Raw genomic sequence first — 23,092 nt, 5'->3', positions numbered from 1 at the left:
AAATATATTAAAGTAGTTATTATATTGTTATTGTTCTCTCCCTCTTTATGGTCCATCTTCCCATTAATTTATGTCTAGTTCTCTCTAAATCATTTTCTGGATTTCTTTATATAAATAGTGAACATTTCTTGGTACATTTATTCCAAAGTGCTTGTTTATTCTGTTTTCTTCTTGAATGAAAACTGTCAGGTATTCTTCTATTACACATTTTCTCTAGTTTTTTGCATGTGTGTCTATATTTTAATTACATATTTTGTTGTTTAGGCATGAATATATGCATGCATACTTGATCTTAAACATTTAAACACCGGTCATTTTATCTTATGCTTGTATTATTTGTTATATTATTATACCTTTTAGATTTTTCTAAGTATACAATCACATTTTCTCTTTATATAGTTTATCCTGTTTTTTTTCTTTTTTCCCCATTATTTATTATTAGGCTAGGATAAGGGTTATTGTCTGTGTCTAATAATTACATTAGTTAATGTGATATACTGAACGTAGTATAAAAAGTTGGGATTGGACCAATTTGTAACAATTGTTACAAATTGTATCAATCTACATGATGGATTGTTGTAGTAAGAAACTAAAGTGGGAATTCTTGTAATTTCTCCCCTTTATGTTAAAATCCCTGTATGTCCACAGATAGATATGCTTCATGGCCATAAAGCCAGAACCCATTGAGGTGGACAATATAATCACTCAATTAAGAGATAATTAAAATCAGAATGAATGAGTGAATGACTCAATAGAAATAAGCTACAGGAAATAATCCCAGGTGAATTTTTCCAGCAGGTTGTGGAGATTGAATAATTGTGAAAGATTAGACAATCAAAATTAGGTGGCAGTGAAGCCATTCGCTTAAACTGACACTTTAAGAAAGAAAACTAATATTTAAGATTGACTATATTAACTTGAAGTTTCCTATAGAACATTTTAATGGAGATAATTGGTATGCATAAACCTGTTTTCAAAGAATAAGCCTAAAGATACTACTTTGCTTTTTACTTTTTCCTGATATTATAGTAGCTATATCACAAGGACTGGATCATTTTAACTTACACACAACAAGATAGTAGGACAATGTTTATCCTTCAAGTACAGGATAGACAGCAATGACAGTGGAGCTAAGTAATACAGCAAGACCATGTGATGTAGTTTGTCCAGACTTGCTAAGTTCTAAGTGGGGGCACCAGTTTTCAAACTCAGGTATTCTACCGCAAGAGTCTTTGCCAAGTGATGCCAGACAGACTCTGTTATTAAGAGAGAAGACAGAAAAGTTTCATCATAGTTGAAATGATGGGATGTATTGAATTATTTATTGTATTATTATCTGTAGAGAGCAATCATGAAAAGTAACTGAAACAAACTAACTTAAAAGGTTGCCTGAAGAGGGAGAGGCTGAGAAAAGGTGGCAGAGAGCTGAAGGGAAACTACAGAGAACAGCCTGGACAGATGCCAGCTGCTCTCAGAACGAGAGAAATTCAGCTTGCATGTTGCTTTTTGTTTAAGTGTGTGTGTGTGTGTGTGTGTTTTAGTTCCATATTTTTCTTACTATCAATCAGTTCTCAGTTCTCATTTTAAAATGTCCTACCCTTAGTCTTTTCTCAGTTCCCCTCCTAAAAGAGAAAGAAAAGATAAAAAGAAAGAAAAAGAAAAGAAAACTTCGCTGATACAGAATATCATAGGATTTCTAGAGATACAACAAAGTAAAAAATGTTTTTATTAGCACTTTAAGTTAGCACACAGAGAAATATGTTTCATTATGATAGCGTCTTCATACATATTTTTCTCTTAAACTATGGACCAGCTCCCAAGTGAGCATGTGATCTCTGTGGAGGTAAGGGGTAGATGAATCTTGTCTGTATCATTTTATATTTGGTGCATGAGATGCTGAAACTAGCACAGGAGATAATATTTATCAAGCCACAAGAATTATTTTGATGGGATAAGGAAATATTTATATATTGGCCAAGGAAACTTATATGAAAAAAGTTCACATTTTATAAACCTATGTCACTACCATATATTTAAAGTAACTGGTCAAGTGCAAGCAATTTGCAGTTCAAGAAATTCAATTTGGTTACTTAGAATAATAATGTCCCTAACTCTAGAGGTTTTGCAGGAGTGGCTTCTGTGTCACACTTTCATCAGTAAGTGGCAGAGAGGTGAGAGGCTATGTCTTTGCTTAGTGTTCTGACCTAAACGTCAACCAACAGACTGGGAAAGAATCTTCACCAACCCTATATCCGACAGAGGGCTAATATCTAATATATACAAAGAACTCAAGAAAGTAGAACCCAGAGATCCAAATAACCCCATTAAAAAGTGGGGTACGGAGCTAAACAAAGAATTTTTACATGAAGAACTTCGGAGAGCTGAGAAACACCTTAAGAAATGTTCAACATCATTAATCATTAGGGAAATGCAAATCAAAACAACCCTGAGATTTCACCTCACACCAGTCAGAATAGCTAAGGTCAAAAACTCAGGAGACAGCAGGTGTTGGCGAGGATGTGGAGAAAGAGGAACACTCCTCCACTGTTGGTGGGATTGCAAGATGGTGCAACCACTCTGGAAATCAGTCTGGTGGTTCCTCAGAAAACTGGGCATGTCACTTCCTGAGGACCCTGTTATACCACTACTGGGCATATATCCAGAGGATTCTTCAGCATGCAATAAGGACACATGCTCCACTATGTTCATAGCAGCCCTATTTGTAGTAGCCAGAAGCTGGAAAGAACCTAGATGTCCTTCAACAGAGGAATGGATACAAAAAATGTGGTATATTTACACAATGGAGTACTATTCAGCCATTAGAAACAATGTATTCATGAAATTCTTAGACAAATGGATGGAGCTGGAGAACATCATACTAAGTGAGATAACCCAGTCTCAAAAGATCAATCATGGTATGTACTCACTGATAAGTGGATATTAGCCTAGAAACTTTGAATATCCAGGACATAATCCACAAATTAAATGATGTCCAAAAAGAATGGAGGAGTGGCCCCTGGTTCTGGAAAGACTCAGTGCAAGAGTATAGGGGTATTCCAGAACAGGGAAGTGGGAAGGGGTGGATGGAAGAATAATGGGACGGAAGAGGGCTTATGGGACTTGTGGGGAGTGGGGACCCAGAAAAGGGGAAATCATTTGCAATGTAAATAAAAAATAAAATAAAATATAAAAAACAATATCTGAATTTCTAAGTTCGAGGACAGCCTGGTCTACAGAGTGAGTTCCAATACAGCCAGGGCTATACAGAAAAACCCTGTCTCGAAAAAAAAAAATCCCCCCCCCAAAAGGAAAAAAAAACCCCACAAAACACCATCTGAATGATTAATAGTTTTACAAGCCCTGAAAAAAGTGAATCTGAGATGACCTCCATGCCAGGGTCAGGAAGGCCCGCATGGGCTTCAAGGACTGGAACAAGCCAGAGCCTCACTCTTGGGGTAGGAGTCAGGCTGAGACAGAGGACCCTAGCAAGGCACCACTCCTGCAGGCCAGACAAGGAGTAAGCCAGAGATGACCACAAGACAGATGCCTTGGGTCCTGACAAGGACCTAGCCTAAGATGAACACCTGTCTGGCACCACACAGGCCTAGGTGGACAGATTATGCCCAAGATGACCCATGCCTTATGCCAAAATACACAAGTGTGGCATAACATTCCTGAGACCAATTCTAGGACAACCCTAGACTCTTAGGGTGTGAGTGAGGTGGTTCCAAGTGTGTAAGCATGGCATCAATGTGAGAGAGGAAGAGATGTCCTCCTGACCCTCACCCCTTGCCACCAAGGGCAGGTGGGAGATCTGGCTGGCCCTTGGGTCATGAGAGCAGGAGAGCTGTCCCTGCTCCTCACCTGGGCAGCACTGAGGTGAGCAGGCCCTGGATGTGGGGGTTGCTGGGGAGCTAACCCCAAAGGCATAAGAGCTGGCGACTCTGTGGGCTGACCAGGCCACATACCTCTCAGGCTCAGGTCCAGGGCTTTGAATTGGGCTGCCCTAAGGATCCAGACCTGCAGATCTGAAACTATAGGATATTTATGCCAGGCAACAACAAGATATATGAGAGGAGTCGCAGTGAGGTTAGATAGATAGTATTGAGAGAATAGAGCAGCAGAAACCAGAGGCCTCATTCCAGACAAATTAGTCATTGCAATGAGCATTTGCAAGCAAAGAAATGTAGAGAAAAGGGTATACTGTGGGACACGCTGTGATACATTACAATTTCCATATCAAGATTTTTTTCTCTGTTGAGGGAGGAGGTTGCAAGGGTAGAGGGTAGATATGAGGGGTAGGGGGAGATGAGTGGGATTGAAATACATGATGTGAAGTTCACAAATAAACCAATAAAAACCTTAAAAAGAATAATGATGTCTAGCAGATCCTGAAGTTGAACTTTTATAATTGAACTATGATTTTAATAGTTTGGGTTTTTTTCCCATTATTTTACTCTCTGAATTTGAATGGCCACACATGGGCTAAGTAACCAGCACACTGATCAAATGAGCAGACAAGGTGTCCAAGGTATTTTGTAAATTCTATATTAGTGATGGGCAAGTTGGCTTAGCAGGTTCAGGTGCCTGCTGCCAAGGTAGATGACCCAAGTTCACCTTGAATTACATCCCTGCAGCCCGCATCATGGAAGGAGAAAACTGACACATATGTTATCCTCTGAGTTCCACAGGTGTGCCACGGAAGTGAACCCACACCTACCCACCTCCTCACAACAAAAGTAAGTAGAAATGTAATAAAAATTAAATTTCGTATAGATAGTTCAATATGCTGTAAGCATCTTAGTTTTTGTAATTGATACATCATTCCCTTCTGAGTGAGATACTTCTGAGATCAGCAAGGTTGACTATTTGGCTTTTGTTGAGCAATTTTGAATGCAAAAGAACCATTCATCTTCACAGTCATCTAAATGCAATTTGTTGCCTAGTGTTGGGATTCCACTTTGCATATTATGGAGTTGATAAGCTTCCAGATTATTTTGAGACTCATCCATCTCATAAACAGATGATTGCATTAATTCTTCCAGATTTATGACAAACCCAAAGAAACATAACAGAAAAACCTGTCATCAAATAACAAATTCCTCAAGAGATGGAAGGATAGATCAGTAAAATGTTGTTTCTGGAACTTGTCATTCATTCTAAATGGTCCTATAACCAGTTTCATTTTAGAAAGAATATTTTGCATATGGTAGCCTCTGCCATCTAGTGGCTGACTTGGTTACTATATGTAAAATTTTTTATTAGATATTTTCTTTATTTACATTTCAAATGTTATTCCCTTTCCCAGTTTCCCCTTCAAATACACCCCATCTCTCCCCCTTCCCCTGCTCATCAACCTGCCCACTTCCATTTTCCTGTCCTGGCGTTCCCCTATATTGGGGCATCAAATCTTCTCAGAACTAAGGGCCTCCCTCTTCTTTCTTTCACATCCAACAAGGCCATCCTTTGCTACATATACAGCTGGAGCCATGGGTCGCTCCATGTGTATTCTTTGGTTGGTAGTTTAGTCCCTGGGAGCTCTGGGGGTACTGGTTGGTTCCCAGAAACTTGCTCTAAATTAGGATGGCTTTAAACTCAGGGTTCAGGGATTACATTTGCTTACCTTGCCTTCTCAGTTTGGGGGTTGAAGCAGTGCTATAAATGAAATATTTTTATGTCCAAATAAATAACATGAACAGGACAGAGTGGGTCATTGTACCTCACCTATGTTTTCTTTTTCTTTTTCCTGCTGATGCACATAGGTGCCGGGGGACAGGAGGGATATAGATTTTTTATTTAACCAGTTTTTATGTGCAATGACAAATTTGATCTAATAATAATTCATTCCTTTTAGAGTAGCTGTCTTCTCATATGGGGGAAAGCAAACTCGGAAAGAAAAATAAATCACCTATTAGGTGGTCTGTCCTTTAGCAGCACTTGTGAGCTAATTACACATACATTTGTGATTCCTGGTCTGATCTCTCCTCTGAACACTGCTACCTTCATCAGACTGCCTGCACATCCTTAAAACTTCTGTATCAGCTGGGTCCTCTCAGTGTCTCACTTCATCGTCTAAGCATGGTCTTCACTTCTTCCTTGCCGGTCTTGCAAAATCTAATACGCAGCTAGCTCTTGTCAGCTCTTGTCCACCATTTCTCTCAGCACACACAGAGGTGGGTTAAGTCAGACCATTGCTCAGGCCCTCTGCACCTTCCACACCGCGGGTAGAGTGACTGCGTCAGTTTCTTTTCAGTTGTTGTGATAAAATAGCTTTGGAAAAGCAAGTAAGAGAGAAACGGCTTATTGGCTTGTAGATTCAAAGACAAATCATCCACCATGGCAGGATGATGTGGCAGCAGAAGTGCAAAGCCATTTAGCACATCGCATCAGGAGTCTGGAAGCAGAGAGGCAACAGAAATGGAATCAGGCTACAATACTCAAAGCTTGCCCCAAGGGATAGTAGTCTTCCTCCAGCAAGGCTCCAGCACCTAAAGGTTCCATAACTTTCTCAACCAGCAGCATGAGCTGTGAATCAGGTGTTCAAACACATGGCCCCATGGGGAACATTCTCATTCTAGCCACAACACTGATGAAAGATGAGAGATTGTCACAGTCTTCTGTGTAAGTCTTTTTTTTTTTTTTGCTTTTGAGAAAGAAAACTTTTATTTTTAATTTTTCAATAATAAGAATATATTTTTATTAGCCAAGGATCCCTAAACTTTAATTATAAAACCTTTGTTTTTACCAATTAATCACAAATGTTCAATCTTAAGAGATCAGTGGACTTGTGATAATTGAACTTTTTTGTTCTTTTTGCTTTAGTTCAACAAAATTGATTAAAGAAAAACTTTACATGAATATAAATTTGATAATACATTTTCAATTCCCCCAAAGATTCTCTGTCGACGTGTCCCCATCCCAATATCATGTCCTTTTCTCTTGTTCTTTCTGAGCTTTTATCTTCCACTAAGTCCTTATTTTGAGCAAGGGAACCTATCAGGAAATTGATGATTGGTGTACAGAAATAGACAGTCCTAAGTTTCAACGGATATTAGTTATAGCCTGATTTAGAAACATAAAACATAGAAACAACTTAAAGGGGCTGAAGTGATGAGTCAGTGGTTAAGAACACTGGATGCTCTTCCTAAGGACCCAGGTGCAGTTTCTAGCATCCACATGGTAGCTTACAAACATTTGTCCCTCCAGTTCCAGGGACTCAAATACCCTCTTCTGGCCTCTTCAGGTACTGTATGCTTTTTTTTTAATTTACATTGCAAATGATTTCCCCTTTTCTGGGTCCCCACTCCCCACAAGTCCCATAAGCGCTCTTCCTTCCCCCTATTCTTCCATCCACCCCTTCCCACTTCCCTGTTCTGGAATTCCCGTATACTCTTGCACTGAGTCTTTCCAGAACCAGGGGCCACTCCTCCATTCTTTTTGGACATCATTTAATTTGTGGATTATGTCCTGGGTATTCAAAGTTTCTAGGCTAATATCCACTTATCAGTGAGTGCATACCATGATTGATCTTTTGAGACTGGGTTATCTCACTTAGTATGATATTCTCCAGCTCCATCCATTTGTCTAAGAATTTCATGAATTCATTGTTTCTAATGGCTGAATAGTACTCCATTGTGTATATATACCACATTTTTTGTATCCATTCCTCCGTTGAAGGACATCTAGGTTCTTTCCAGCTTCTGGCTACTACAAATAGGGCTGCTATGAACATAGTGGAGCATGTGTCCTTATTGCATGCTGAAGAATCCTCTGGATATATGCCCAGGAGTGGTATAACAGGGTCCTCAGGAAGTGACATGCCCAGTTTTCTGAGTAACTGCCAGACTGATTTCCAAAGTGGTTGCACCATCTTGCAATCCCACTAGCAGTGGAGGAGTGTTCCTCTTTCTCCACATCCTCGCCAACACCTGCTGTCTCCTGATTTTTTGACCTTAGCCATTCTGACTGGTGTGAGGTGAAATCTCAGGGTTGTTTTGATTTGCATTTCCCTAATGATTAATGATCTCTGAAGAAGGAAATTGAAGAAGATCTCAGAAAATGGGAAAACCTTCCATGCTCATGGATTGGCAAGATTAATATAGTTAAAATGGCCATCTTGCCAAAGGCAATCTACAGATTCAATGCTATTCCCATAAAAATCCCAACCCAGTACTTCATAGAGCTAGAAAGAGCAATTCTCAAATTCATCTGGAATAACAAAAAAGCCAGGATAGCTAAAACTATTCTCAACATTAAAAGAACTTCAGGGGGATTCAATATCCCAGACTTTAAACTCTACTACAGAGCAATAGTGATAAAAACTGTATGGTATTGGTACAATATCAGGCAAGCGGATCAATGGAATAGGATTGAAGACCCCGAAATGAACCAACACACCTATGGTCACTTGGTCTTCGACAAAGGAGCTGAAAGCATCCAGTGGAAAAAAGATAGTCTTTTCAACAAATGGTGCCAGTTCAATTGGAGGTCAGCATGCAGAAGAATGCGCATCAATCCATTCTTATCTCCTTGTACCAAGCTCAACTCCAAATGGATCAAGGACCTCCACATAAAACCTGACACACTGAAACTAATTGAAAAGAAACTGGGGAAGACCCTGGAGGACATGGGCACAGGAGAAAAGTTCCTGACTAGAACACCAATAGCTTATGCTCTAAGATCAAGAATTGACAAATGGGACCTCATAAAACTACAAAGTTTCTGTAAGGCAAAGGACACTGTCAAAAGGACAAAACGTCAACCAACAGACTGCGAAAGGATCTTCACCAACCCTAAATCCGACAGAGGGCTAATATCTAATATATACAAAGAACTCAAGAAAGTATAACCCAGAGAAACAAATAACCCCATTAAAAAGTGGGGTACAGAGCTAAACAAAGAATTTTCACATGAAGAACTTCGGAGAGCTGAGAAACACCTTAAGAAATGTGTAACTCTTTTTAATGACTTGTTAGAACATACTGAATAGAGACTAGACTTGTCACTATGGTCTGAATTTTTTTTCAGAAAATAAGATTATGCTTATATCCTACTGGAAGGCTATACTACACTCTATCTAGTAGCCTGAACTCCAGGTCACACATTGCCAGAACCATTCTGAGCTCAGTTTCATTCTAGTCTTTGCTGTAGCCTACCTGCAGTCTGGATTCACAGCATCCTTATTCTGCTTCCACATAAACTCAGGGCTTCCCAGTATGTAATTATTTAATAAGTATTGTGAAAGGAAAGATATGATAGTGGTGGTAGATGGGGACTCTCTGTCAGTGTTTACTTATGTTTAATAATCATTATCTAAAGCATTAGGTTTAGGATAGAAGAATTCTGCAAGTGTGTATCGTTTATACCTGAATTTTAAAGATATCTCATTTTCTTAGTGATTGAATATCACTTTTAATGATGGATGAACAGAAATCAAATTATAAAAATTTTTATCATGCTCTTTTTAAAATTTTAAAAATTAAGTTGATTTTTTAAAAGGATATTTCAGGCTGGCCTCACAATCATTGTCTTTGAGCACTTGCCTCTTTGGTAAGGTTACAGGTGTATGCCACCATCCTCAAATTCTTTAGCCTTTAACTTTGGTCTGCTTGACTAGAAAGGTATATATTCAAGTATATATTTAATTCTCTCTCATAATACACTCAGAAGAAAAAACAAAATGCTATTCTAATTAAGCTTTGTTGGTGGATGACTGAGTGCTGTGTAAAAATACAAGTGACATTTTACTGCTTTTGTTGCTAAACATGACATTATCTTTTGCGTATTACACATGAAAATAGGTGAACACTGATTATTGTAACCTTCAAATGCAGCAAAATGATATTGTACCTCAATAAGACTAGCCCTGTTCTACAGGGTGCCCAGTAAATACATTCTGAGTGAATTTCCATGAACACGTCACGTGCAGTTCACAACAAACAGACTGAGGAATGGCTCGTGAAATAGATAAATTTAAAGAGTGAGAGCACATATGAGAAATACACACGGATGGACATCTTCAACTTATTTGTTTTTTATATAGCAATCTCAGAGCTAGTATGTCACATTGAATTAAGCATTTTAGGGATGGTTCTTCCTTTTGAGTTAATTTGAACAAAGATATATTCCAAATAAAGCACCTTTTCCTGCCTTTAGAGGCTTAGAACTTAGAATGAGTACTAACAAATAAATAAGTGCTATGTCAAAAACTATAATACAATAATGACAAACACGATACAATAGAAGAATATGGGTAAAGCATCTTGGACAAATAGAATGGTAAGGGTTAGGTGTGGGGAATGTTACAGGGGAAACAGGTGAAACACATTTTCTAAAAACATGCATGCAAGTAACTTCATATAGACAGACTCAGCAATGAGTATTTGTGTATATAAATATATGTTTATGCACACAAAAACTACATATACTATATATGTTGATATATATTGATATATTGATATAATTGTATTATGATATCAAAAACAATGAAAGAAAATAGACAACAAGATAGGTATGCATCTATAGTAGGTGTGCACCTATGAAGGGTTGGGGGGGACCGATTAGTGATAAGAAATGATGTTCTTAATGCAGACAACAACCAAGCTATATCGACTGTAAAGCATCACATTTAAACACAACCCTGTCAGCAACAGGGAGTCATCAACAGCGTAGAAGCAAGTGGGGTGAAATCCCCAAAACTGTCTTCATGTTAATTACACAGGGAATCTTTTAAACTGTAAATTGTGATGCATTGTATCCAGCGAGGGCCTTTACCGGAGGCAAAATTCCTAGTGAAGCTGTGTTGACTGGGAGATAGACACACTGAGCAGCAACAGTTTAGGAAATTTCCTTTTGGGAGAACCTGAGAGGAGCCGACCAAGAAAACTGTTGTAACATCTAAGGAATAAGTTGTTGATGAACCAGGTCAAAGCTGTGGCAGTCAATAAACATGTTTGGGAAACACAGTTTATAAACTTTCTCCTACCCTGTAACATTTTTAATGAAAAAAATAAACAAAAATGTTTAAAGATTTGCGATGAGTATCCATATACCTACCACCTAAATTCCACAGGCTTATGCTTGCTTTGCCACATCTATTTATTTGATCTCTTTTCTACCAATTTATCTGTTCATTTTATTTTTTGGATGCATTTCAATATAAGGAAACTATAAACTTACATACCTACCCTCCTCAATAAAAAAATCAAAATTGAGAATCTAATGAGAGTCGATTGTTTTAAGGCTTGTGATTGATGAACAACATAGATGAGGAAGTTTATGGGATGCACAGGAAGATGCAGTGCCACCAAATGAGAAATGTCAGGTTAATATATGCCCGGTACGTATACACAGGCGACATCAACAGGTCTAGTTGATCTCACTTGGCAGCACAGACTAGGAATCACTGGCTGGCAGTTATAAATGAAAGAATGTTCCAAGACAGAGAGTAGAAAAGAAGAGTAGGGCATATCCTGAGAAAAATGGCATGTTTTTATAAACAAGGCAAAAAAAAAATCAAATATCATAAAAGAAAACATGAAAGAGCAAAGCACAAGATGCAGAGGAAGATGGTAAAAAGCACCGCCTTGTAAATATCTTTGCAACGTGTTGAGAATATTTCAGGTGTAACATGGTTTAAAAGATGCTAGCCTTGTAAGCTTGTAAATTACATGGGGAATCTTTAGGATACTTACAGTATAATGTATGATGGATCTCATGGTGTTTTATATATGTGTGTTTATGAATGCTGACATTGAACTATTGGCAGTCAATCTTCTCATAACATCGAATTGCCTAGGTAACAGTGAGAGAAGAGAACCATTTACAGTACAGAGATCGTTTTCTTCAGTGTTTGAAATGTGAACTGCTCCTTATTTGTCCTGGAGTAGGGAAAAGGACTAACCTTACACTCGACTTCTACACCTCCCACAGGAAGGAACCTTTGTTCACTTAAAGAGTATTAACCAAAGGTTTGTTTTTATATAGTATTAACCAAAGGTTTATTTTATGTGATATAGTAAATTTACTCCTGATAAACTTTAGGAAATTTGTTATGGTAAGAATAAATGTACATTTTAAATTTAAATTAAGAAGTAAATTAGGTCATTAAATTATATGTTTTAATTATATTTTATGATTCTTTAAAACAGCTATACCTGAAGTGGTAGAAAATATCTGAGAAAATCATGGTAAATGAGCAAAACACCAAAGGGAAAAATAAAAATAGCATTTCTGAATGGGACTTTAATAAAAATTCTTAAAAGCTAAAACAAAACAAAACCAACAACTCCCCAAAAATCAAGAATAAAACTCCCAAAACACAGCAATATGAATATCTGTGTCCAGGTATCAAAGCTATCATTCTTTAAAGGATTTGGTTCACAGATTTATAGCTTATTTATTATATGTTTAATATTACCAAAGGAAAAACCAGTTAAAAGTTTTATTGTTCAGAAACACATATTTATGATGTGTTTCAAGCAAATTCAGTCTTCATTGCCTGTCAAATAATTTCTTTTGTATTATACTTCCCAGTCCTTTCTACCAACTTCGTGTTTTTCTTTTTGTTTTTTGTTTTAAATCAAACCTGCTGATTCATCCGAGTGTTGCCTGGCTATACACGGGTGTAGGACCATTTGCTGGTGTTCAGAGACAGGAATATTGTTACCTCTCTTTAGGAAAAAAAAGTGATTAGAAACCAGGCTGTAATGGAATCCAGTATTTATTATGTTTTCAAATTAATATATCCCCTTCCTCTACCAACACACACATAGCACTTTTATTGATTTTCTAGGAGCTTCATATCATGTACCCAATAACAATCTGTTCCTAATCTTTCTTATCTTACCTCTGCTCTACAACATTTTTCAGAAGTAAAAATAAGGTGCATAGAACAAAGAAAAAAAGTCCCCCTTGTGTTATCTGTATACTCACTGGTGCATGGTTGAACACTCTGTGGTCTGCCCCTTAAATGGAACTGAGCCCTTCCCCTCCCACACCTCCACAGAAGCCATCAATTGTAGAGACCTACTCTTCAGTGTGTGTCACACTTTAGAAGCATTTTCTTCAGTGGCTTCCTGTCTAGTCTTACTTTTGAGGCGATGAGGGATGGGGCACAAGGGTTTGTCACTGAAGATTTCCATGTCCTTCCCTCTCAATTGTGTGTGTCTGCAGTCATGAATATCACAGCAAAAGTGGCTTCCTTGCTCTTTTCTTAAATCAAATACATTTCATAAGGGTCCTTCTGGTTCAGATGACAATATACATTAAGACTTTTTTCTTGCATATAATCCACAGTGGGAGCATGGGCCTCTACACAGTTTATGCTGACAGCACAGACCACAAACATGACCCTCTGCTGCAGTAGAACCCCACAACACAGACAAGGCCTTTGGAAGCTGACCAGACCACAGAGGTCAACATGGTCTCAGGTGGAAGCAGACATCATCCACATAAACATGGCCCCATTGGTAGCACAGCCTGTGTACATCCACATGGTTTTGGAGTGCACCACAGACCATGCAGACCATCCGCGTGCCCTTTGGTGGTCACATGGGCCACCGACATCAACACAGACCTCTACCTATAGTAGGGCCTCAGATTCTGTGGTTTCTCTCAGTGACAGCAAGGACCCAAATATCACCATGGACTCAGGTCGCAGTGCAGGTCACTCATATCTGCATAGCCCCCAGTGGTAACACAAGCCATACAAGTCAACCCAGTCCCCTGTAGGACATGGTTTGGAGGAGCACAGGTAGTCTGGGACAGGCTGGCTTGCCTGGGTGGCTACTTACTTTTGTGCCTTCTGTGCCACTGCTCAGATCTGGGACAGGGAGACAGATGGTGCATTTTCTTAAATCAAATATGTTTCAAAAGGGTCATTCTGATTCAGATGATGACTTATATATTAAGACTATTTTCTTGCATGTAAAGGCTCATTCTGGTCAGATCTTAGTTTGTCCTAAATCCTCATTTTGATTTATTATCTTTTTGTTTATTTATTTATTTATACTGAAGATTTTATTCTCCCCACCCCATCCACCCTCCAGTTGTTCCACATCCCATATGTCCTTCCCACCCCTGTCTCCATAAGGATGTCCTCTCCACCTACCACCCACCCAAACAGACCTCTAAATCCCCTGAGGCCTCCAGTCATTTGAGGGTTAGGTGCATCTTCTCTGACTGAATCTAGAACCACCAGTCCTCTGCTGTATATGTGTTTGGGACCTCATATCAGCTGGTGTATACTGCCTGGTTGGTGGTCCAGTGTTTGAGAGATCTTGTGGTTCTAGGTTAATTGAAACTGCTGGTCCTCCTAGAGGGTCGCCCTCCTCCTAGGCTTCTTCCAGCTCTTTCCTAATTCAACTACTGAGGTCAGCAGCTTCTGTTGGTTGGGTACAAATTTGTACATTTGACTTTCTCAGTTGTTTGTTTGGTCTTCCAGAGTGTGGTCATGCTAGGTCCCTTTTTGTGAGTGCTCTATAGCCTCAGTAGCAGTGTCAGGTCTTGGGATCTCCCCTTGAGCTAGATCCCATCTTGGGCCTGTTGCTGAGCTTCCTTTTCCTCAGACTCATCTCCATTTCCATCCCTGCAGTTCTTTCAGACAGGAACAATTATGGGTCAGAGATTTGATTGTAGGATGACAACCCCCCTCCCTCACTTCCTGCTGGAGGTAGGCTCTGTAAGTTTCCCCTCCCTACTGTTGGGCATTTCATCTAAGGTCCCTCCCCTTGAGTCATAAGAACCTCTCTCCTCCCTGGTGTCTGATGCATTCTGGAGGGTCCCCCAAATTCCTAACTCCCAAGGTTGCCTATTTCCATTCTTTCTGTTAGCCCTCGGGGCTTCAGTCCTTCTCTCTCACCCAATACTATATCAGGTTCCCCTCTTCTCTTATCCCCTGTCTACTTTTCCTCCCAGGTCCCTTCCTCCCTCCCCACTTGTGATTGCTTTCTTCTCCCTCCCAAGTGGGACAGGGGAGTCCTCACTTGGGTCCTTCAGCTTGTTGACCTTTTGTAGTTCTGTGGACTCTATCTTGGGTATTCTGTACTTTCTTTTTTCCTTTCCTTTCCTTTCCTTTCCTTTCCTTTCCTTTCCTTTCCTTTCCTTTCCTTTCCTTTCCTTTCCTTTCCTTTCCTTTCCTTTCCTTTCCTTTCCTTTCCTTTCTTTCTTTCTTTTCTTTCCTTTTTTACTTTTTTCTTTTCTTTTCTTTTCTTTCATTTTTTGGGCTAATATCCACTTATTAGTGAGTACATACTATACCATGCATGCCCTTTTGAGTTCAAGTTACCTCACTCAGGATGATATTTTCTAGTTCCATCTATTTGCCTGCAAAACTCAGGCTGTCCTTATTCTTAATAGCTGAGTAGTATTCCATTGTGTAAATGAACCACATTTTCTGTATCCATTCTTTTGTTGTGGGACATCTGGGTTGTTTCCATCTGGCTGCTATGGGCATAGTGGAACACATGGCCCTATGGCATGGTCCGGCATCTTTTGGGTATATTCCCAAGAGTGGTATTACTGGGTCTTCAGGTAGACCTATTTCCAGTTTTCTGAGGAAGCTTCAGATTGACCCCAACCATTTTGAATTCTCAAAGCTCCATACTGCAATCAGTTCTCTCAGCCCCAGTCTTTTTCATATGCTGGTCTTTCTTTGCCTCCCTAATACCCAATATCCTCTATTTTATTAAAGAAAACAATAATAGCCTTTTAAATATAATTTAAATATATTAAAAATAGCCTTTTAAATATAATTTTGGATTTAACCTTTAGTCCTTATTTTAACAATGCATCTAAGATAGATACTACTATCTGTTGGTGTCAGATAATAAAGATGACTTCAGATACACTAATATTATTTGGCTTATACCTACCAGCTTATAAAGATCCCATTAAACTTAAGGGAGGTTATTAGACTAAATGATACTTAACATAATAAAATCAGAACTGGGTTTCTATTGTAAGATTCTATTAACTAAAATATTAGCAGTGATTTATTGATAAGAAGTTGAGTTACCACAAATATAAAGTGATAAGACTGTTATAAATTATTATGGATGAAGTTATATTTTCTGAAAAAAATGATATGCTATGGGCGTATATACACACAAATACTCAAACTCACACTATCTAACTATAATGCAGTAATAGAATTATAGTGTATTAAGAAGTCAAACTTACAAAACTTTGGTGACCTGAAAAAGCAAAGAACATAAATGAGAAACATCAATAATTATCAGAAGTTTTAGCAAAACAGAATAAGATCCCTAATTATATGACATCATTTATTTCAATTAAAAGCAGATTTTTTTCATACAATATATTCTGAGTATGGTTTTTCTTCCCTCAACTCCTTCCAGATCCTCCACATCTCCTATCTATCAAAATCCACACCATTTCTTCTCTTTATCTCATTTGAAAACTACCAGGCATCTAAAAAAATAATAAAATAAGATAAAATAAAAACAAGCAAACAGAAAAAAGCAGTCGAAGAAAACACACCACACATACATACATACATACATACATACACACACAGACACACACACACACACAAAACACATACAAACTTAAGTTCACACAAATTCACACACACAGAAGTCCCATAAAAATATAAACCAGAAACCATGATATATATTCAAAAGACTTATAAGGTTTAAGAAAATGTTCAGACAAAGCATTGTGAGACAAAAACACCTCCAAAAATACCACTGAATTTGTTTGTGTTGGCTGTCTACTGCTGGGCATGGTGTGTACTAATGTGGTTTATATACCCAGTGAGACTCTATTGGAGGAAACTAGTTTTTCCTTTATGAGTGGTTGTCAATTAACAATGGCTTTGAATTTAAGGATAGAGCTGCTGTTGGCTTCCCTTCTTAGTACTAGAACACCATCTGGATTACCATAGTTTCTATGAGTTCATTTTTGTGTCAGTCTTACTGTATCTAGAAAGCCTTGTTTTCTTAGGGGTTTCCCATCCCCATTGGCTCATACAATCTTTTTTCTCCTCTTCCATAGAGTTTCTTGAGCCCTAAGGGGAGGAATTTGATAGAGATTACCCTTTAGGACTAAGTATTCTAAGGTTTCTCAGACTCTGTACATTGTTCACTTGTGGGTCTCTTCATTTGTTCACTTGTGTTGCAGAAGTAAGTTCTTGGTAGATGGCTGAGCAAGGCCCTGATCTTATAGTATGTTATAGTATAGTATAGAATGTTGATATAAGCCATTATTGTTATGTTTCATTAGCAGAACCATGGTAGTTCATTATCCCATGCCCTATGTATTCTCAGATTCTTGATCACCCAAACAGTGATATAGCTTACATCTCACAGAGTGGACCTTAAGTCCAATATCCAATCAGATAGTAGTTGGATATTCCCACAACATTTGTGCCACTATTGTACCAGAGTATATTACAGAAACACCATGATTATAGACATAGGGTTCATAGCTGGGTTAGTGCTTACCTTTCTCCTCTGGTAATATACCTTCTTTTATCATGACCATTAGTCAGTCAGACTGAAGGCAATAGGTAGAGTAAGTGTTCATGATACCCTAGACTCAAGTAGTATGTAAACATAAAGAGTGTTTTATTCTGCAGAAGTCCAGCATGCTGGGGTCTACCATCTACAAAGATGGAGAGACCCCCCCCCCCAAAAAAAAAGTGAGCTTACAGGCTTGATTTAAAGCACATTAAGGAAATTCCAGGGAGGGGTAGGTGGCCTCTATGTTAATCTTATCTCTATTTCTAGGAACACTTTGGAACATTGCTAGAAACTGTTGCTGGGGAAGTCTGGAAACTGTTATTGAGGATACCTGAAAATTGCTGTTGGACTCATTGTCCTTGCCTCAGACCAGATTGAGGGGCAGCTTCTGAGGCCTGGACTTGCATGGACTTTCCTGGACTTACCTGGAATTGCCCAGCCCTTGGAAACAGGGATTTGGGCCTAGACTTCTGAACAGCCAGTTTGAAGCCTGTAATGGAGTCAGTCTAGCTTTTTCAGTAGGAAGTAACACATTCATTTCTTTATGTTCAGTGGGTAATGTAGTATTTATCTTCATCAATAAAGTCTTGCTATCAGTTTGTAGATTGTAACCAATAGCTGTGGCAATAGTTTGGGTTTTTTGAGGATTTCTATGAAGCTCCTTTGCCCAACAAATAGACTGTGACACATTTCTGTCACTGGACCACTTAAAGGGTTTTATGGAAACCTATTTATTCAAACCTTTTTGAAATACAGACAAACATGAAAGACATTTAAATATAGTCAAATAATAAGGTATACAAAGCCCTACATGGATATCTTTCATCATAAAATGATACTATATTTTTAAAAGGTGAGTCCACTGGAATTTGGCTAGCTGATATTTTGACTATAAGGAATATTAACTAGCCCAGAAGCTATGACTACCCAAGACACAAGTAGCATATCAAATGACTCCCATGAAGAAGTAAGGAGAGGGCCCTGATCCTGGAAAGGCCTGATCCAGCATTGTAGGGGAGTACCAGGACAGAGAAAAAAGGAGGGAGGTGATTGGAGAATGGGTGTAGAGAAGGCTCATGGGACATATGGGGTCAGGGGGACTGGGAAAGGGGAAAGCGTTTAGAATGCAAACAAAGAATTTAGAAAAAAAATTAATAAAAAAGGAATAGAATATTTAGAATATATCAGTTAGATTGTATTAATCTTAGTAAGAAGTTATATACATGATAAAAATTATGATATACTAAAATCAGTAATGCATAAATAATCAGTTTTAGAACAACCCTAGGGAGTATTTTGTTTGTTCTCTTGTATTTTGTTAATCAAAACTATTATCTATATATATTTTATGTATCTAGAGTAGAGCTGTTTTTGCTATCTTGTAATGTATCTGAAAGCAGGAAATCGATTTCCATATGTCACATAGTCTCTTGCACACATACGATGCTATCTTTCCATAGCACATGAGTTTAGATGGAATGACCGGCCCTGAAGCATCTGTGGGCTTCATGAAAGCTAAATGTGCTGAATGAGCAGATGGTTTTTGCAGCATCTGGTTACTTTTTTAGAATGGATCTGTGACTTTCAAAGACCCAAAGACTGATCTAAATATATGCTATAAGTATAACATACTCTCAATATATACTGTCAATATAAACTATACTATCAGTATATACTATCAGTAAAACAAGAAAATACATTTAGGATTTCTCAAGAAGATAGATTTTCTGAAGAGTTTGTTAGCGTACACTTTTAAATATTGCACATAGCATAGTAGTATCTCTGAATGTTAAGGACCTCAAATTTTCAAATAAAAACAAAAAGTAGCAAGTTGTATTAAAAACACAGGGCACACCAATTTGTTGTTTACAAGACATGCATATCATTGGCAATGACAAATGCTGTACTGAGGAAAAATGAAAAATGTAAGGGAAAAACAGTCCCAGAGATGAAATCAATTTTTTAAAATTTGATATCTGACAAATAAGACTTTAAAATAAAATTATGAAAGAAAAGGTTATAGTATATTGATCAAAGGAACAATCTATCCAAAGAATATAACATTTCTATAAATATACATGCACCAAATATCAGCACACCCAATTGCCTAAAACAAGCACAACCAGATGTATAGTTACAGACTGACAGTAATGAGTCAGTGGTAGGTGACTTGGATGTACCACTGTCACTAATATACAGTTCAACCAGACAGAACAAGTCAGCAAGGAAAGATGTGAGCTACTGCACTCTAACACTGAAGCATACATATCCTTTTAAACATTCCATATCTCATCCCATATATCCCACAATCACTAACATTCCATGTATTGTGGAATGGAGAGGAAATTTTAATCAATATATTGTAGAATGGAGAGGAAATTTTAATCAATATAAGAAAATATAAATGCTGTATTTTATTACAGAGTACTACAACTAGAAATTAATATGAAGACAATATATACAAGCTTATGAGGACCTAATAACTCAGTATTGAATGATGAGGAGCCATTGAAGTAAATTCTAAAAATTTCTAATTGCCTTACTGATTGCTTCAATGACCTATCACCTTTCAATACTGTGTTAACTACCCATAAGTTTGTATGAATTCTTTTACTGTTTATTTCTAGTCTTAGTACATTGTTGTCAAATAGAACACAAAGTTTATATCTGCTGACAGGGTCCAGGTTGAAGTGAATGGCCTGTACAACCACCTGAAGCCATGTAGATGTCTATGATACATGCTACCATAGATGGCCATGTCTGATTCCATGGAACCTACTGCAGCTGGAGGCTGTGTTGATGAACATGGTTCATGCTACCTCCAAAGGCCATAGAGGTGTCAAAGATTTGTGATTCCCCTTAAAGCCATGTTAACATCCATGGGCTGGGCTGCTGCCAGGGACCATACTGGTGTCTATATCGTATGTTGCCCTAGAAGCCATGTTGATATCCTTGGCCTGTGCTGCTGTTGAGAGCTATAATCATGTCCATGGCCCTTGCTGCGACAGAGTGCAGTGACGATGTCCATGATCTTTAATATAACCAGAGACCATGCAGAGGCTATTGGCAAACACTGAGGTCAGAGACCATGTGGATGTCTGTAGTTTGTGATGCTGCCAGAAACCATGTGGAAGTCTGTGATCAGTGCTCCCACTGATGGGAAAGAGCAAGAAAATTACTTTTGCAGTGGTATCAATGAAGGTAGACTCACAGTTGAGAAAGAGGGACATAGGTGAGTGTGACAACCCACATTCCTCCCAAAAGTCACAGTCTAGACAGAAAGCTATCAAAGATAACTCTTAAAAAATTGATAAGGATCCTCTCCACAGTTGATGGCTTCTGGCAGTGGTACAAGTGAGCAAGAACTCAGTTTCCTTTTAGGGTCTAGAGAGTGGTAGTCCATGCTCCAACGAGTATATGGGCAACACAAATTGAACTTGTTCTCTTTTTTTCTTCCTCCTTCTCCTCTTCTTCTTTCTTGGAGGGTAGATCACAGGGGCTGTGTAGACATGTGAGAACAGGGAAGTGAGTGTGAGCTGGGTACATAATATAAAATTATCAAATAAGCAGTAATCAGTAAAAACATTATGTTGGAAAATTCACAGAATTAAGTAATTACAAAATATCAGAGACCATGGGATATGATATAATTAGGCCTAGAAGGAAATTTATTACCATAAATGCTTACACTAAAAACAAATTAGAGGGGTTTTGAGCAAAAATTTGATTATACACCCAAAGCCATAAAAAAATTAAGGACAAGACAAATACAAGATCAGTAGATGGAAAATAAAATCAGAACAGAAATGAAATTACCATCAAGGAACCAGAGTAAATTCTAAGAAGAAATAAAATTGTCAAACCCTTAAAAAAGAAAGGGAAGTGCAAATATATGGCATAACTTTGTTGTATATGTGTTCACATGTATATGTGTAGCTGCACACTGTGTGTGTGTGTGTGTGTGTGTGTGTGTGTGTGTGTGTGCATGTAAACCAGAGGTTGTAACATTCTGTCTTCCTCTGATGCCATCTATTTTATTTCTCTAGACAAGGTCTCTTGCTGAAACTGGAGCTTATGGTTTTATCAAGACTAGTTTGCCCACAGACCAAGGTATTTTTCTGTTTCTGCCTTTCCATCATTGGGATTAGAGGTATGTGAAGACAACAATGGTGAGCTTTTGATGTGGGCTCTGAGGATCTGAACTCATGGTTACACAGTAAACATATTACTGACTAAGCCATCCTCCTTGCCCTCTTGATATGGTATGTTGCTTTAAAATTAGTAATATTATTTAATATTTCTATTATTTTTATTTTTTATTTAAAGATTAAGATGACTAAAATGTTATCAATAATTAATTAACCAAAACTTGTATATTTATAAAATACTAAAATTTTAAGCCTTAACTATTTTGCAATGTCAACTTAGAGCTATCTTTGGTGGAAATGTAAAACCTGTGTGTAAATTTTGTGTATATATACATATGTAATTATAAATAATTATTATAGAATATTTTATATAAGAAAGGTATTAAAAATAAAACTTTGTCTACAAACTGCTTTTTTCAACTAATAAAAAGTCTTTTTCAATTGTTTCTGTCTTAGATTGCTTTACAATAGGTGTTACTACAAACTCTGTTTACTATTTGAAGAAAGACTTCTATTCTCCCATAATGAGAACTATCAGTTCATTTCTACCTAAGGCAGGCTTCTGGTCTAAGATCTGCCCTGGGCCACACACTCTGTTAGTCTAAACAGCATTGTTCATACCTCAGGAAAAATAGAGAGTGAAGCCAAGCTGTCAAGTTGACCATTTTCTCCCCCAAAGAATGGAGTATGAGAGAGGGACTTATAACTGTACTAGACATAATGGCAGTTCTTCAGCATTTGTCTTATTTTCTGACCTAGTTATATATTGTCAGATAAAAATAATTTTTTCCTGAAGCTTCTATGTCAGCTTTTGGTTGAGTTCAAATGATTTTGTGCTGAGCAGAGCTTCTTGAAGTGTTTTCTGTGAGCCACACATTTATGATCACATTTCCCAGGAGCTGTGTTGTGAAGCAGCCTCTAGCTTAATGCCATTCTCTCAACTGCCCACCACCTTTCCGCCTTCTGGATTAGCCAGATAATTGTGGATCCTTCTATTTTCAGACAAAAGGGTAAACAATATAAATGGGAAACCTGCACTGTCAGTTACTGAGTGGTGGATGACAGCCTGTAGGGGCAAAAAGCAAGACTCATTTGCCTAAAAAATCTTTCCTTCACCTTCTATATCAGATTAGGCTTCTATATATGCATATAGGATAAGGAAGTATCTGGATATAGAATCTGCTATACAGGAAATGACAGTGATCTCTCAAATTTTCATGAGTGTAATGATTATTTCAGTATAGTTCCCCCTCTGCTGTCAGAACCAAACAAATTGCTTGTTACACATACACATACACACACACACACACACACACACACACACACACACACACACACATTTTGTTAGGGTTAAATCTTAAAAGAGATAGAATACTCAGGTTTTTTCTATAATATTATTTATTTTGTACATTTATGACAAATAAAAATTATTACAACCAGAGTTACAAAGCAAATTGAGAA

At 37.9% G+C, this 23,092-nt stretch overlaps 1 non-coding gene across 1 annotated transcript; it reads left to right on the top strand.

Annotated features, from left to right (window-relative positions):
• Positions 1-2,106: 2,106 nt before the first annotated feature.
• LOC127683942 (small nucleolar RNA SNORA17) lies at positions 2,107-2,242 on the top strand. The gene has a single exon (XR_007977711.1). It is a non-coding gene; the product is annotated as a small nucleolar RNA SNORA17 (small nucleolar RNA).
• Positions 2,243-23,092: the final 20,850 nt, after the last annotated feature.

This window comes from Apodemus sylvaticus, chromosome 4, assembly GCF_947179515.1.
Source record: "Apodemus sylvaticus chromosome 4, mApoSyl1.1, whole genome shotgun sequence".
Classification (NCBI taxonomy): Eukaryota; Metazoa; Chordata; class Mammalia; order Rodentia; family Muridae; genus Apodemus; species Apodemus sylvaticus.
This window is presented reverse-complemented; position numbering and strand designations above follow the sequence as displayed.